This window comes from Lithobates pipiens, unplaced genomic scaffold, assembly GCF_037356315.1.
Source record: "Lithobates pipiens isolate NorthernLeopardFrog02 unplaced genomic scaffold, aLitPip1_a1.2 Scaffold_8, whole genome shotgun sequence".
NCBI classification, from domain to species: Eukaryota; Metazoa; Chordata; class Amphibia; order Anura; family Ranidae; genus Lithobates; species Lithobates pipiens.
In genome coordinates, this window is record NW_027507903.1 from 474,531,994 (window position 1) to 474,547,172 (window position 15,179).

Here is a 15,179-nt window from a genome sequence, read left to right on the forward strand (position 1 = left end):
TATAATAATAATAATGTTTGGGGGTTCAAAGTGATTTTCTTGCAAAAAAAATAAAACATTTTCATGTAAACAAAAAGTGTCAGAAAGGGCTTTGTCTTCAAGTGTTTAGAAGAGTGGGTGATGTTTGACATAAGTTTCTAAATGTTGTGCATAAAATGCCAGGACAGTGATGGGGAAGGTGAGAAACCAACTAAACCTTAAATACTACCACATGTTGGCTCTCCGTAGAAATGTTTATGAAGCTTATATACTTTTACAAGTATAAAAGCCTATATAATTTCACTTTTTACATACTAAGAGAGATTTTATATATATATATATATATATATATATATATATATATATATATATATATATATATTAGGGCTGGGAAAATTAAAGATTAATTCCTCAATGAATCGTAAATTTTTTGTCTTTTGATCGGTACTCACCTCTCCGCCGGGTTCCAGGTCTTCAGGGAGTTCCGTCGGAGATCTGGTGATGTCATGGACATTGATGTCACCGGACTCCTCCCGCCTTCCACAAGTGCCTCCATCTGCTAACGACAGCCTGGACAGTGATGGTAAATATGGATGTGGTTAACTGGGATCATTCAGTGAGCTAAGTGTAGGCAAATTTGATAACCTCCATTTTTAACATTGTTGTAAAAAACAAAACAAAATGTAAACATTCTGGTATGTCTGCGTGACTGGCTAAAGTGATGCTTACTTGCATACTATAAATTGACTGACAGTCAATATACTAGATACATTTTATAATTAAAGTTAAACTAACTTTCTACGTTTTTCTTAAAGTTTAATAAAAAAAATTACTCACATCAGTGCTACAGCTTGAATTTAAAACGTATTTGTGTGAACTGTGAAGTTAAGTCATGGATTGTGGAAACTAACTAGTGTCGGGTGATTGTATATATGTATATAGTGTATACCACATTTACCACTGACTAATGCAGAGTTGCAATGCAAGTAGATCGGCTAAAAGTAGTTGGACCTGTATGTGCGCTATAGTTAATCGAAATTAGTCGATTAATCGATTTTAAAAAAAAACGATTTATCGAACACGAAAATTTTAATCAGTAACAGCCCTAATATAGATATATCTATCTATATATATAGATAGATATAGACATCTCTCTCTCTCTCTCTCTCTCTCTCTCTCTCTCTCTCTCTCTCTCTCTCTCTCTCTCTCTCTCTCTCTCTCTCTCTCTCTCTCTCTCTCTATATATATATATATATATATATATATATATATATATATATACATATATATATGTAGCGCCCACCACTTTAGGTGGGTGCTATTAGTTTAGATGTTAGGTTAAATTGCCAGTGCCTTACAGTATTTTGTACAGGTCTGGAGGTTTGTTTGGGTTAGGGAGGAGTAATTGGTTAGAGGGCGGTGTGACCACCTGTTCATCACCCTGGGAGAACACTCCCTTGCTCTCTAGAGGAATCTTCTGGAAAGGAGGCAGGTCAGGCTCTGATGGACAGGCAGTGTGTATGGAGCACTTGTCCAATTGTTAACTTGCTTGGTCCGGGGCAGGGCTCATACATATATACTGGGGTCACATGTTCCCTGGGGAGTTGGAGATGGGAAGAGAACTAATTCACACAGGCATAAAGATATGACATTAAGGCCTAGGGCTGGAAGGCCTGGAAGTTCAGAGATTACAGTGCTGGATAGCCACACAGACCTTTGCCGGAAGGTGATGGAGGTTTAGAGACTCCAGAGCTGGAAGGTTTCCACCATGTTCCGAAGCAAGAAGTAGCTGCAAACCGACCTGGGTGAACCAGGGTTGGCCTGGACCTTTCCTGAGCTGGTCTGGGAGGAAAAGGGCAGGAGGAGAAGGCAGGTGAGGCCTGGGACTGCTAGCGTTTCAATACCACATGCTTTTCAGAGGGGCATGCGTGTCAGGTCACTATTCACTCACATACATCTAAATCCAGAGGCAACTCCTATTCTGCGCATCACTGTGGTGATAGTACCTGCCGGAATCTGGAATAAAGCTCAAGTTTTTACATTTCAACCCAGAGGCAATGTATATCTGTGCATCACTGAGGTGATAGTACCTGCCGGAATCTGGAATAAAGTTAAAGATTTGAACTGTTCTTCACGTGTCTGTGCTTTACTACAGTGGGGGTGGAAGAAGCGGGGGTTAAACCAGCAGTACCGTATGAACTACTAGCAGCTCCCATGGCAGTAGCGCGCTTTATATATATATATATATATATATATATATATATATATATATATATTCAACTCCATTATTCTGTAAAGATATAATACATTCATTCATTTGTTAATTGGTGAATATTATATATTAGATTAAAGAAAACTTTCAAACAGTTGATGTACTCTCTCTGTCCTCCTTGGTCCCATTGCTTTCAGGCAAGAATCCTGTTAAAACCGTGATGCTGAATGGATCTTCCTAAGCCAACCGGAACCCAGCCTGTAGGCAAAGGCCACCCCTAGACCTAGGGGACCCCTTCTAGGCCACTGACAGCTTTCTCAGCACTCCATCTTCCACCGATTCCCCTGCTGGCATGGCTCCACCATATTTACGGGCTGATTTTGTCACCGTCATAAATTTTGTCTGGAGATTGACCAAGTTCCCTCAAGTATGCATATCGGCCCTGCCCACTAGATTCTAGAAGTTTTTCCAAACTTCCAGACCCAGGATTTTTACATTTTTTTTTTTTTACTAAATGTTCTAAAAAGTGCCACAAAATCACAAAAGGTTTTTCAATTGAAATGCAAATCAATACCAATCAACAGCATTTCTTGTGATGGAAAAAGATTCTGGGTCATAGAAAGTTGTTTATCTTGTTGTTTTTAATGAGCTGGAGAAAAAAAGAAGCTATAAAAAGCACCAATATTTTTGTAGAGGCATTTTAAAGGCTCACTTGGGGCTCACTGGAGCCCCAGGAGCAGGGGTGGCCCGTCCATTAAGAGCGCATGGGCCTGTATCGTTTTTAACCTGATTATCACATAAGATCATCAGCTCCATCTAGGGGTCATAATGTAGTATGCTTTATTCCTTTTATTAAAGCAATTGTAAAGGAAATTAAAAAAAATATATATAAAAAAAAAATATATATATATATATATATATATATATATATATACTGCTCAGAATGGTTGCTCCTGGCTCCTCCTATCTATCCAGTGCCCCCATGGGAAGCCGCTTCCCATGGTGTCATTTGTGTGTGCTCGCTCTGGAGCCCCACTGCTGCATCCATTGACACAGACAGCGGGACTCCACCCCGACCCCTGCACCCTTGTCACTGGAGTGCTATCAATCTGCCCAATGAGGAGGGAGACAGCAGCGAGAGCTGCCGTTCTCATGCATGTCGCTGGATCAGCTCAGGTTCAGGTAAGTATAATAGGGTGGGATCTTGCAGCAGGGAAGGTTTTTTACCTTAATGCATATAATGCATTAGGATAAAAAATAACTGACAGTGGATGTAAACCCTCACATACACCCAGTGAAGTGAACAGCCTCAGATGACAGAAATGAAACAACTCTTCCTACATAAGGTTTACATGTATATCCGCATACTATTTAGAAACTGCACATTGCGTTAGAATTTTCTCTTCCTTATTCAGTTCTGCATGTGGATGCTTGCCATACCCTGAGAGACAGCCGATAGGAGGAAAAGCACACACACCCCTGCACATAGGCAGAAACTTGCTGAACTGTGCTGTGAATAGACCAGCTCTCTGCTAATCTATTTATAGTACCCACCCTGACACAAAATTCAGGCACAGTTGTTGGAGAACTTGTCAGAAGTTATCATGCTGATAACAGAAGAACTGAGCAGGAGAAAGCCACAGCACTTTGGGCTTTGAAGAGAGATAAGAAAACACTGCAGATATATGTGCTCAGCTCAAATTTCATGAATCGGGTTTACATCCACTTTAAAGCTTTAAAACCACTTTAAAGTGACTGTAAAGGTATTTTTTTTTTAATAATATGTCTATACTTACCTGCTCTGTGCACAAAGCGGCTGCAAACCTCCTCTTTTGAGGTCCCCCCGCCGGCACTCCTGGCTCCTCTCCTCTGTCCAGTGCCCCCAAGGTCTACAATTTTGCTATATAGCCAAGCTCTCTCAGCCTGATGAATTGTCAGTGATATTAGGTGTTCTCAAGGCTCTTAGAGCTGTTGTGTTTGTGTGCTCTATTTACATATAGATGCCAGTATAGTGCTCCACCATAGTGCTATGTACAAGGTGTGCCAGCCTCAATCTGGAGACAGGCCTGGCTCTGAGTGGGCTCCTAGGCAGGTGCAGTCTATTTTCCCCACTGCAGGTGGCGCTCGTCCTCCTAGTTCCTCTGTGGTTTCTTCGGTCACAAGGAGGCATCCCAAGTGACTTTGGTGGCCATCTTTCAATGGGCTGCCCTATGCACTAATTGCGGAAAAAAGTCCTTAACCTTTTTTCTTTTTCTTTTTCTTTTCCATAAAAGTTTTTATTGTAAACCTAACCTTTTCTGAAAATCACAAGTTGCCACAGTACCGTGAATTTTGGTGTACGTGAAAATGCACATGTTAGGGGCTGTGTGAGGGTATCAGTAACAATTAATGGCACTGCTGTGTATCAGCTAAAAGGCAGCACATTTCTGTGGTGTCAGGAAAGCAATTTTGCATGCATTCCCGAAACACACAAACATGAATGCAGGGTAAATGTCTTTCTTATATTGATTGTCAGTTTAAATGTTCTTATTACATTAGGGCTTGGTGTACAATCCTTTCATTCACACTAGTAGCCAGTGTGAAGGTCCCCCTTTCATAGGTGGTCAGTGTAAATCCCTCCTTACATCGGTAGTTACTGTGAATGCTTCTATTACAATAGTGGTCAGTGTAAATCCCCATTACATTGGTGGCCAGTGTAGAAACTTCTCTAACTTGCTTTTGTGGTCAGTTTTGAATCCCCCTTACATTTATCGTCCATGTATAAGCCCCCTTTAAATTGGTGGTCAGTGTAAATTTCCAATTACAATGGTGGTGGGTGTAAATCCCCCCTTACATTGGTGGCCAGTGTAGAAATCCACCTTTATTGGTTGTTGATGTAAAATCCCCCATTACATTGGATGTCAGTGTAAATTCTTCAATACATTAGTGATCTGAGTATATTTCCCTTTATATTGGTGGTAAGTGCAGTGGGGATTTGGTGGTCAGTGTAAATCCCCTTTACATTGGTGGTCAGTATAGAAGTGTCACCCTAAATTGGTGATCAGTACAAATCTCCTTGACAATGCTTGTCAGTGTAATTTCCCCCTACACTGGTGGTTGGTGTAAATGCTCCTATTACATTGGTGTCCATGTAGAAACCCTGCTTTATATTGGTGGGTGGTATAAAATCCCTGTTACATGGTGGTCAGGACACATTCTGCTTCACATTAGTTGTCCAGATAAATGCCCCCTCGCATTGGTGATTATTGTAAATTCCCAATTACATTGGTGATCAGTGTAGAATCCCCCCCCCCCCCCACCCATATACTTGCCAAAGATTTCCAGCTTTGCTGTACATGATTCAGAATTTGCCACAGTGTACTGCCTCCTAACTAATCCCATCCCCCACCACTGCCAATGATCCCATCAACACCCCAGCATTACCACTGATCACCCCCCACCCCCCCAGCATTGCCACTGATCCCAGGAGTCCTAGGATCCCTAGGAACTTTCTGTCTATTGATGGGTCCCTTCACCTCCCCAGTTCATGGTGTGCAGGCAGTAAGGAGATTATGTGCAGTAACCTCTTGCAAGCAATCAGTGAGCTGTAATAATGTGTAGTACCCTCTAGCAACCAATTAGTGAGTGGTAACGTTATCCAGTAACCTCTAGCAACCAGAGAGCAGTATTAATGTACAGTAATCTCTAGCAACCAATCAACAAGCAGAAGTCGTGTTCTGTAACCTCTAGCAATTAATCAGTGAGCCGTAATGTGTGCTGTAAGCAGCCGGTCAGTGAGCAATAATGATACACTGTAACCTCTAGCAACCAATCGCAATTGCTGCCTGATTTGATTTCATAAACTGATTTTGAGTCTAGCTGCTATTTTTTGTATGTCTCAGAGCAGGTGGAGAGCAAGATTGCATGGAGGGGGGCCCAAGAAAATGTTTGCCCAGGGTCCAATCAATATTAACCACTACTGGACTGCCCGCCACACATATACTGCGGCAGGGTGGCCAGGCTGCGCGAACCAATGTACCTGTATGTTGGTCCATGCATGAGATACAGTGGGCACATGCGCACCGCGGGAGTGTGCCCACGGGTCCAGCAGACTCTATGTCTGGCAGCCACGCACGATCGTAGTACAGAGAGGCAGAGCGGGGATCTGCCTACGCAAACAAGGCGGATCCCCATTCTGACAGGGGACAACATTGACATCAGGAACAGCGATCTCTGTGTTGTCCCAGTAAGCCCATCCCCCACACAGTTAGAGCACATCCAGGGAACACAGTTAACCTCTTGATCGCCCCCTAGTGACCAGTGACTTTCTTTTAGCACTGATCGCTGTAATAATGTCACTGGTCCCCATAAAATGTCATTTGGGGTCAGATTTGTCCACCGCAATGTAGCAGTCCTGCTAAAAATCGCAGATCGCTGCCATTACCAGTAAAAATAAAAAAATTAAAAAGTCCATAAATCGGCCTCCACCTCAGGGTGCACCTCCACGCACCTTTATTGCAAAACTCCTGAACTATAAGGACAGAGATGCTGCCCTCCGCATGGCCCGGGAAAAGGGTAATATCCCGGTGGGCAATACTAAAGTTGCAATATTCCCTGATTTTTCCGCGGACGTCCAGAAACGCCGGCAGGGTTTCATGGAGGCCAAACGATTATTGCGTGCACAGCAAGTGAAATACTCTATGCTTTTCCCTGCACGCCTCAGGGTGGAGGCAGGGGACCGGGCGCTCTTCTTTGAACAACCCAGAGAGGTCATAGCATGGCTGGAACGCAGGGCGCCTCGAGATGGAGCCGCCTGAGACTCCTTGGGACATGTAAGCTACCACTTTTCTTATCTCACCCCTGGGATCCTGGAACTGTGACAGATTGCCTGATCTTTTTGCACTGTTCTATTTTTGCTCAGGGTGCCTGCATCCGGGGCATATGTTCTCTCTCTTTAAACTCTTACTGCTGTGTGACCTGCTAAACTTCTTGAATCTGGAACATATGCACATGCTGCTGGTGTCAACGTATATGCATCAACTTTTTCCCCTTTTTTGTCTAGTGTCCCTGTTGAGGGACCCTTTCTGCAGTACATTCCTGTTTGCTTTGTTTCAAAACTTTTTTTTGGTTTACACTTTTTCTTTTCTTATACTTTTTTCTCCCGGAGCAAGGGGGAACATGTTGGACCTACGGTCTAATTGCACGGTGCAGCGGAAAACTGCTCCATTGTCTGCTGGGCCTTTTTTTTGCTATGAGGGAGATGGTCACCGGGGCTGGACAGCAACAGACACTTTTTCTTGTTCAACACTGTGTACCACTATACAGGGGGTTCTACTTTACCTTGCCCTCTGGTACCGGTGGCCACAGCCCTCTCTCGGACTTAATGTTCTTAACTGTTTTATTGATTTCATGAAACTGGTTTTCCCAGCCAGACGTGTTTGGTTTTTCAGGGAATATACCCGCACGAGTTGGGGTTGGTGCAGGGTAGGGTGGGGGGAGGGGGGTGAGTTGGTTGGGGTTTCCATGCAGAAGGTTACTATAAATGTGTTGGAGTATGTATCTAAACTAAGTGTTGTTTTCCCTGAATGTTTTTTACTGCTGCTGTCTATGCAGCCCCTGATTGGGCTTGACCTAGCACAATTGTTTTGGGGTGTGTTTATGGGAGGGCTGTTTGGAGGTGGGTTGCCTGCACTTGTTACTTTCTATGTATCCATATGGCGTCTATACGGTTTCTTACCTGGAACGTGAGGGGCCTGCGTGACAAATTTAAGCGCGCGGCAGCCTTCACGTTCCTCAAAAAACAAAGGGCGGAAGTGATGGTTCTGGTTGAGACGCATGTAGAGGGTGGACTGCAGATGGCCCTCAAACGCCCTTGGATTGGGTGGGCATTTCACTCCACCTACACGTCTCATTCGCGGGGGGTTTCGGTACTTGTAGCTAAGTCTGTCCAATTTGAACTTTGCGAAATTCTTACTGACCCACAGGGCAGGTTTGTTTTTTTACATGCTAAACTGTATGGGGAACCCTACCTTATTATGGCTTTTTATATCCCCCCCCCATTTACCATGACGTTGGTGGTTGAAGGACTGTCTTTTATGTCCAGACACCAGGCGGTTCCTGTTATCTGGCTGGGGGATTTCAACACTACACTTAACCCTTCTCTTGATAGGCTCAAGCCCCCTGAACTGATGATGGGGCAAGCTGGGTCCACTAGGCTGTCCAGGCTTATAACCACCGTTCACCTTGTGGACACTTGGAGATACAAATTTCCTCAAAAGAAGGAGTATTCATGCTTCTCACCCACACACGGCTCTCTTTCCCGGATTGACTTTATACTAATATCTAAACAACTCACTCCCAGACTTAAGGAAGTATTGTTCTGCCCCAGACTACTTTCGGACCATAGCCCCTACTCTGTAGTGCTTGACGTACCCCTAGGTAGACCCCCGCGGGCGTGGCGACTGAATCCGTTCTGGCTGACATTACTGCCTGATGATGACACTATTGAGACGGAATGGAAAACGTTTTTTGAGGATAATGACCACACGGCATCAGTTCCAGCAGTGTGGGACACGTTTAAATTACACGCCCGATCGGTACTGACTGCCCACATTAATAAACTCAAGGCTGACTCGGCCACTGTTATTGTTGAGGCTGAAGCGGAATTGAGCTCCAGGGAATGCACCTACGTCGATGACCCGTCTACGGCAAATGCAGATGCCCTTAGATTACAGTCGAGAGTGGTTTCTCAGCTGCACCAAGACAAGGCCCGACAGAAACTTTTTTTTTCCAAACAAAAATATTTTGAATCCGGAGAAAGGGCTGGTAAGTTGCTGGCATATTTGGTCCACAGGGAAGACAGACCCCCGGTTGTTATTTCTTTGCGGGGTCAGGGTGATGAGATCATCACGGACCCTTCTGCGGTAACAGAGAGGTTTCGGGACTTTTTTGCGGACTTATACACCACTACAGTCTCAAACGACACCACTCCGATGGACCGTTTTTTGGCTCAGGTTTCCCTCCCTCAGGTTGCGGAGGAGCAGGTGCAGGCTTTGGAGGCCCCCCTGACCACCGATGAAATAGTAGAAGCTATTGCGGGATTTGCAAAATCCAAGTCACCGGGGTCAGATGGTCTTCCCATTGAATTTTATTCCCGTTACCAAGACGTGCTGGTGCCTAGGCTTCTCGACCTTTATAGGAATCTTTTTGACACGCTAACATTGCCTCCGTCTATGAGGGAGGCAACGATAGTTTTGATTCCCAAACCTGGAAAAGATCCGGGTTTCCCGGAATCCTACCGCCCAATATCCCTATTACAGGTAGATGTTAAGATTCTGGCCAAAATACTTGCTACCAGATTGAACGTAGTCATCCTCAGTCTGATTCAGGCTGACCAGGCGGGCTTTATGCCGGGGCGGAATACGTCGTTCAATCTGCGTAGGCTATATATAAACCTTCAGGCAACACATGAGGAGATGGGTGAGCGCGTGGTAGTGTCACTTGACACGGCTAAAGCATTTGACTCAGTAGAATGGGAGTATTTATGGAAGTGTCTAGCGGGGTACGGCTTCGGCCCGAACTTTATTCGGTGGGTGAGACTGTTGTACCATCACCCAACGGCTAAGGTGGTGGCGAATGGATGGTCTTCCCGGGCATTTGGCCTCGGTAGGGGTACCAGACAGGGGTGCCCACTGTCCCCGCTACTATATGCCTTGGCGGCTGAACCTTTAGCGGTGGCGATTCGGGCCGACCCTGAGATCAGGGGACTGGCGATGGGTCGACTTACTGAGAAAATCAGTCTATACGCTGATGATACGCTGCTATACCTAGCGGACTCTGGCCCTTCCCTTGCAAAGGCCCTCCACATGATAGAATGGTTCGGTAGCTTTTCCGGTCTCCGCATAAACTGGGAAAAATCCCAAATTTTACCTATTGACAGTTTTCCACAGACAGAGTCTCAGGCCAGTCTGCCTCTTCAGCGAGTTGGAACTATTAAGTATTTGGGTGTCTATGTCTCTAGGAACCCAGCTGATTACATTGTATTGAATGTAGAACCATTGTTTGCCCTGGTACGTACCAAGATTCAGGCCTGGTCCCGCCTCCCCCTAGGGGTTTGGGGACGAGTTAATCTGATTAAAATGGTCCTATTACCTAAACTATTGTATGTGTTGTGGCATGCCCCGGTGTATTTGCCATTGAAATACTTTAAATCCCTTGAAAGTCTCCTTAGGCCCTTTGTGTGGGGAACTGCTAGACACAAGCTTGCTTGGCAGGCTTTGAAAAGCCCGACTGATATGGGGGGCATGGCTCTTCCAGATCTGAATCTTTACTATGTTGCCTCACAACTGTCTCAACTCTTCCACATAGACAAGACTGATAAACAACGTTTTCTAACTCTTCTATGCCCCACTTGGGCACAAATTGCAGATGACCCGATTGCTGCTATCTCGACAGGAGCGGGGAACTCTGCAGTGGGGCCAGATAAACATTCCATGCTCTTCCATTACAGAAGGATTTGGGATCTGGCATCCACTAAACTGAATGTGGCATCGCCGAATGACTATACCCCACTTTGGCATAACAAACATTTGCCGGAACTTCAAAAGCTCCAGGGTATACAGCTATGGGTATCGAGGGGAATATACTACCTACACCACCTAATTCACCAGGTTGTTATTAAAACGTTTCGGGCACTGCAGGAGGAATTTAATGTTCCAAACACTATGTTATTTCAATACCTACAGGTTCAGCATGCACTTAGAGCACAATTTTCGCAGTCATTGCCTCGGCCTGCTCCCAATCCTATTGTCGCCATAGTGAAGGATACAGATCCCAAAAAGCTAATCTCGTGCTTCTATGGTATGCTTACGGCCCCCATCTCGGCGAGACTAGCGTATGCTCTCAAGTCCCGCTGGGAGGGCGATGTGGGTGCTCTGACGGACGAGGAATGGGAGGAGGCTCTGGAAACGTGCAAATTGGTGTCCCCTAGGCTCCAGGACAGGCTCTCTCAGATCTACATAGTACATGTAGCAATCTAGCGGTGTCCGTACCCCGCTAGACACTTCTTTGTCTGTGATGTATGATGACTACTGGTTTGGAGAAATGTATTTCCTTTATTGTTATGGCTATGATGCAACACCTCTTTAATGTTTGATATGTACCTTTGTGACTGTACTCTTGCAATGATGTTCAATAAATATTACCTGTTTGAATGGAAAAAAAAAAAAGTCCATAAATCTATCCCAAGATTTGTAGACGCTATAACTTTTACGTAAACCAATTAATTTACGCTTATTGCGATTTTTTTTTAACAAAAATTTGTATAAGAATACATATTGGCCTAAACTGATGAATACATTTGTTTTTGAAAACATTTTTTGGAGCTATGTAATATAGCAGAAAGTAAAAAATATTGTTTTTTTTTAATTGACTGTCTTTTTTTGTTTACAGCGCAAAAAAATAAAAACAGAGGTGATCAAATACTACCAAAAGAAAGCTTGTTTTGTGGGGAAAAAAGGACATAAAATTTGTTTGAGTACAACATCTCACGACTACGCAATTGTCAGTTAAAGTTCCATATCGCAAAAAAATGCCCTGTTTATTAAGGGGGTAAATCCTTCTGGGGCTAAAGTGGTTCAAGATGGCCCCACACAGACCTTATACATGCTCTCACTTAACTCTTCTCTTACCATACCTAGTGACCAGGCCATAGATCTCCATAACGCTAGTCCACTCCCAGTGATCCTCATTATCAGAGAACCTGTCATCTATCTGGTACCTCGCCCACGACTGGTTGCTGTTATTTCCTTGTAATCACTCACTGCAGCTACAGTACCTATTCTTTCTTGTCTTGTTGAATAAACCTCTGTTATAGTGATGTTTCTCATACCCCATATTGTGGTTATGGACCCAAGTTCTTTCATGATACGACAAGACCTCAAATGCACTCCTAAAGTAACTTCAGACCAGGCTCTGAGCAGTTGAATCAACGTTTACTGTAAACTTGGCACAATATGTATAACATGCTATCATGACCTTCTAACTAAACCTAACTGTGACTGCCCCAGGTTGCCTGCACTGATGAAGTCTCTTGTTTGACAATGCTCAAACAGGTCCCAGCAAGTCTCTAGTTGCGTATGTTCCCCATATATTGCCTGCAGCCCCCTTACGATCCAGACCTCTTCCCTTTTATAGAACACTGGAACCCTCAAACACACCAGAGAAAGACGACAAAACATTAACCTTTTCTCCCTGACCTAGGCAGCATTAGGTCAGGGAGAAACACGTCACATTAGGCCCCTTTTGTTGTTATCAATGGTCAATAGAGTATGTACTTTAGGAGGGTGTCATTGTGATGTTTGTTTGTTTTTTTCCTGTGTTTTTAATATTATATGTTGTTTTAATGAAATATGAATTTATATGAAAATACATTTGAAAATGTACCCATACAAGTGAATGCGTCAGTCAGAGCAGGGGCTAGTCCCTCTTTTGAAAGGGGGCTTTCTGACAGTCTGAAAGCAATCCGCTTCTGCTGTATGCTTTCTTTAACCACTTCCCGACCAGTGCACAACGATATACGTCGACAGAATGGCACGGGCAGGCATATTGGCGTACAGGTACGTCCAATATTCGATGCCGCCCTGCCATCGGGAGCGCGCTGGTCGGGACCCCCGTGAGTCCGGTCGCGGGACCCGCGGACTCGATCGCCGCGGGCATCCCCGCGATCGTTTCACGGAGCGGCCGAATGGAGGAAATGCTGTGTAAACAACATTTTTCCATTCTGCCTAGCAACTAGTGACGCTGATCTCTGCTCCATGTGATTGGAGCAGAGATCAGTGTACACTAAATGAAAGCCCAACTCCCCCACAGTTAGTAACACACCCCTAGGAACACTTAACCCCTACACTGCCACCCACTGGTTAACCCTTTCACTGCCAGTGTCATTTACACAGGAATCACTGCATTTATATAGCAGTGATTACTGTATAAATGACAATGGTCCCAAAAATGTGTCAAAAATGTCCGATGGGTCCCCGACGATGTCGCAGTCACAATAAAAATCGCAGATCGCCGCCGTTACTAGTAAAAAAAAAATAATAAAAAATTATTAATAAAAATGCTATAAAACTATCCCTATTTTGTAAACGCTATAACTTTTGCGCAAACCAATCAATAATCGCTTATTGCGATTTTTTTTACCAAAAATATGTAGAAGAATACGTATCGGCCTAAATTGAGGGAAAAAAATGTTTTTTTATATATTTTTGGAGGATATTTATTATAACAAAAAGTAAAAAATAATGTGTTTTTTTCAAAATTGTCGCTCTATTTTTCTTTATAGCGCAAAAAATAAAAACCGCAGGGGTGATCAAATACCACCAAAAGAAAGCTCTATTTGTGGGAAAAAAAGGACGTCAATTTTGTTTGGGAGCCACGTCGCACGACCGCGCAATTGTCAGTTAAAGCGACGCAGTGCCGAATCGCAAAAAGTGGTCTGGTCTTTGACCAGCAAATTGGTCCGGTCTGAAAGTGGTTAAAAAAGCCACAGTGCCCTGACAAAAGTCCCTCTACAGTAACTTGTCAGGAGACTACCTGGAGGAGAGTTCCCCGTAGGCCTGGCACAGTAGGCTGTTGCACATGGTGACTGTTGCACATTAGGGATGAGCTCAGGCTTGTTCGCATGGAACACGTGCAGAGCCCGCCAGGAAGTCAGCGCACCGCTTCGTTAATCACAGGCAGTGAGACATTGCCTGTGTGTGGCTGCAGAGATCGGGCAATGTCTCACTGCCTGTGATTAGCGCAGCGCTGCGCCGACTTCCTGGCGGGCTCTGCACGAACACGCCTGAGCTCATCCCTATTGCACATGGACATTGCTGACTGGTCTTCAGCTTCCTGCTCCCTTGTTTTGACCACTGGCTCACTGATCTTTGCATCTGCCCCTGACTATGCCTTATGCTTTGCCCTGTCTGCTGTGATCCGCCTTGGTGCCTACCTGCGATACCCACCTGTTGCTCCAGCTTGCAGTACTTACCTGCTGTATCCAGTCAGCTGCAATTACCACTGCAACCCACTTCCTGCTGGGTGTTGCCCGCACAAACATCAGCTCTCCTGGTTCCTACTGCTCACCTCATCCGCTGTCCACCTGCAGAGAGATCCCCACACCTTCATCTCTCATCTGTGGCACATTCGGCAATCCCTGCTTCTTTGAACTTTGTGTTCCCCGTTTCCACCTTCAGGGACACCAAGCACTCAGCCACAAGGAGAGCCCTCTAAGCATTTCAGCTTCAGGACCAGGTACATGACACTTATATTACATTTTAAAGGGTGACAATGCCTATTCACTGTACTGTGTCTGTGAAGAAGCAGTTTTGTCACCTTAGGACGGGAGTTTTTTTTAGAACTAAAGAATTCTTCTTTCTGCTAATTTCTATAAAATGAAGAGGGAGGGGGATAGAACTGAGCATACTGCCCAGGAGGATGCTGCAGAGTGCTCAGGAAGTATCAGCTCACTGGATTTCTGGCAGGATCAAACAGATATAAAACACATTTAATTGTATATTTAATACCAAAAAGGGTTTTATTTTGCTGGAGATCCACTTTCATGGAATGATATCATGATCCTTTTAACCTCCATCTTTAAAGTCCAAGAAAATCTAAGAAGAATTCTAAGAAATTACTTCATTACCACCGCTATGGTCTGAAGAAAAGTTCCGGATGCACTCAAAGTACAACCTAGCAGAGAGCTATTCGTGGTCAACCTGAACTCTCTTTATATCATTTGTTGTATGAGAGACAGCAGTAACAATGTCTGAAGGTGTGATTGATGTAATACAGACTGTAGGAGATGCGATCAGATCTGTTTGACCTTTTTTGTGTTCAGGGATATAGTGCCACCTGCTGGTGATTTAGAAAAGTTTTGCTACAAAAATTCCACCCAAATCTCATTTACAGGAGACCCTCAGAGAGCAGAGGACATTATCCACCTGGAGACCCTTTTGTAGTGTTTCTT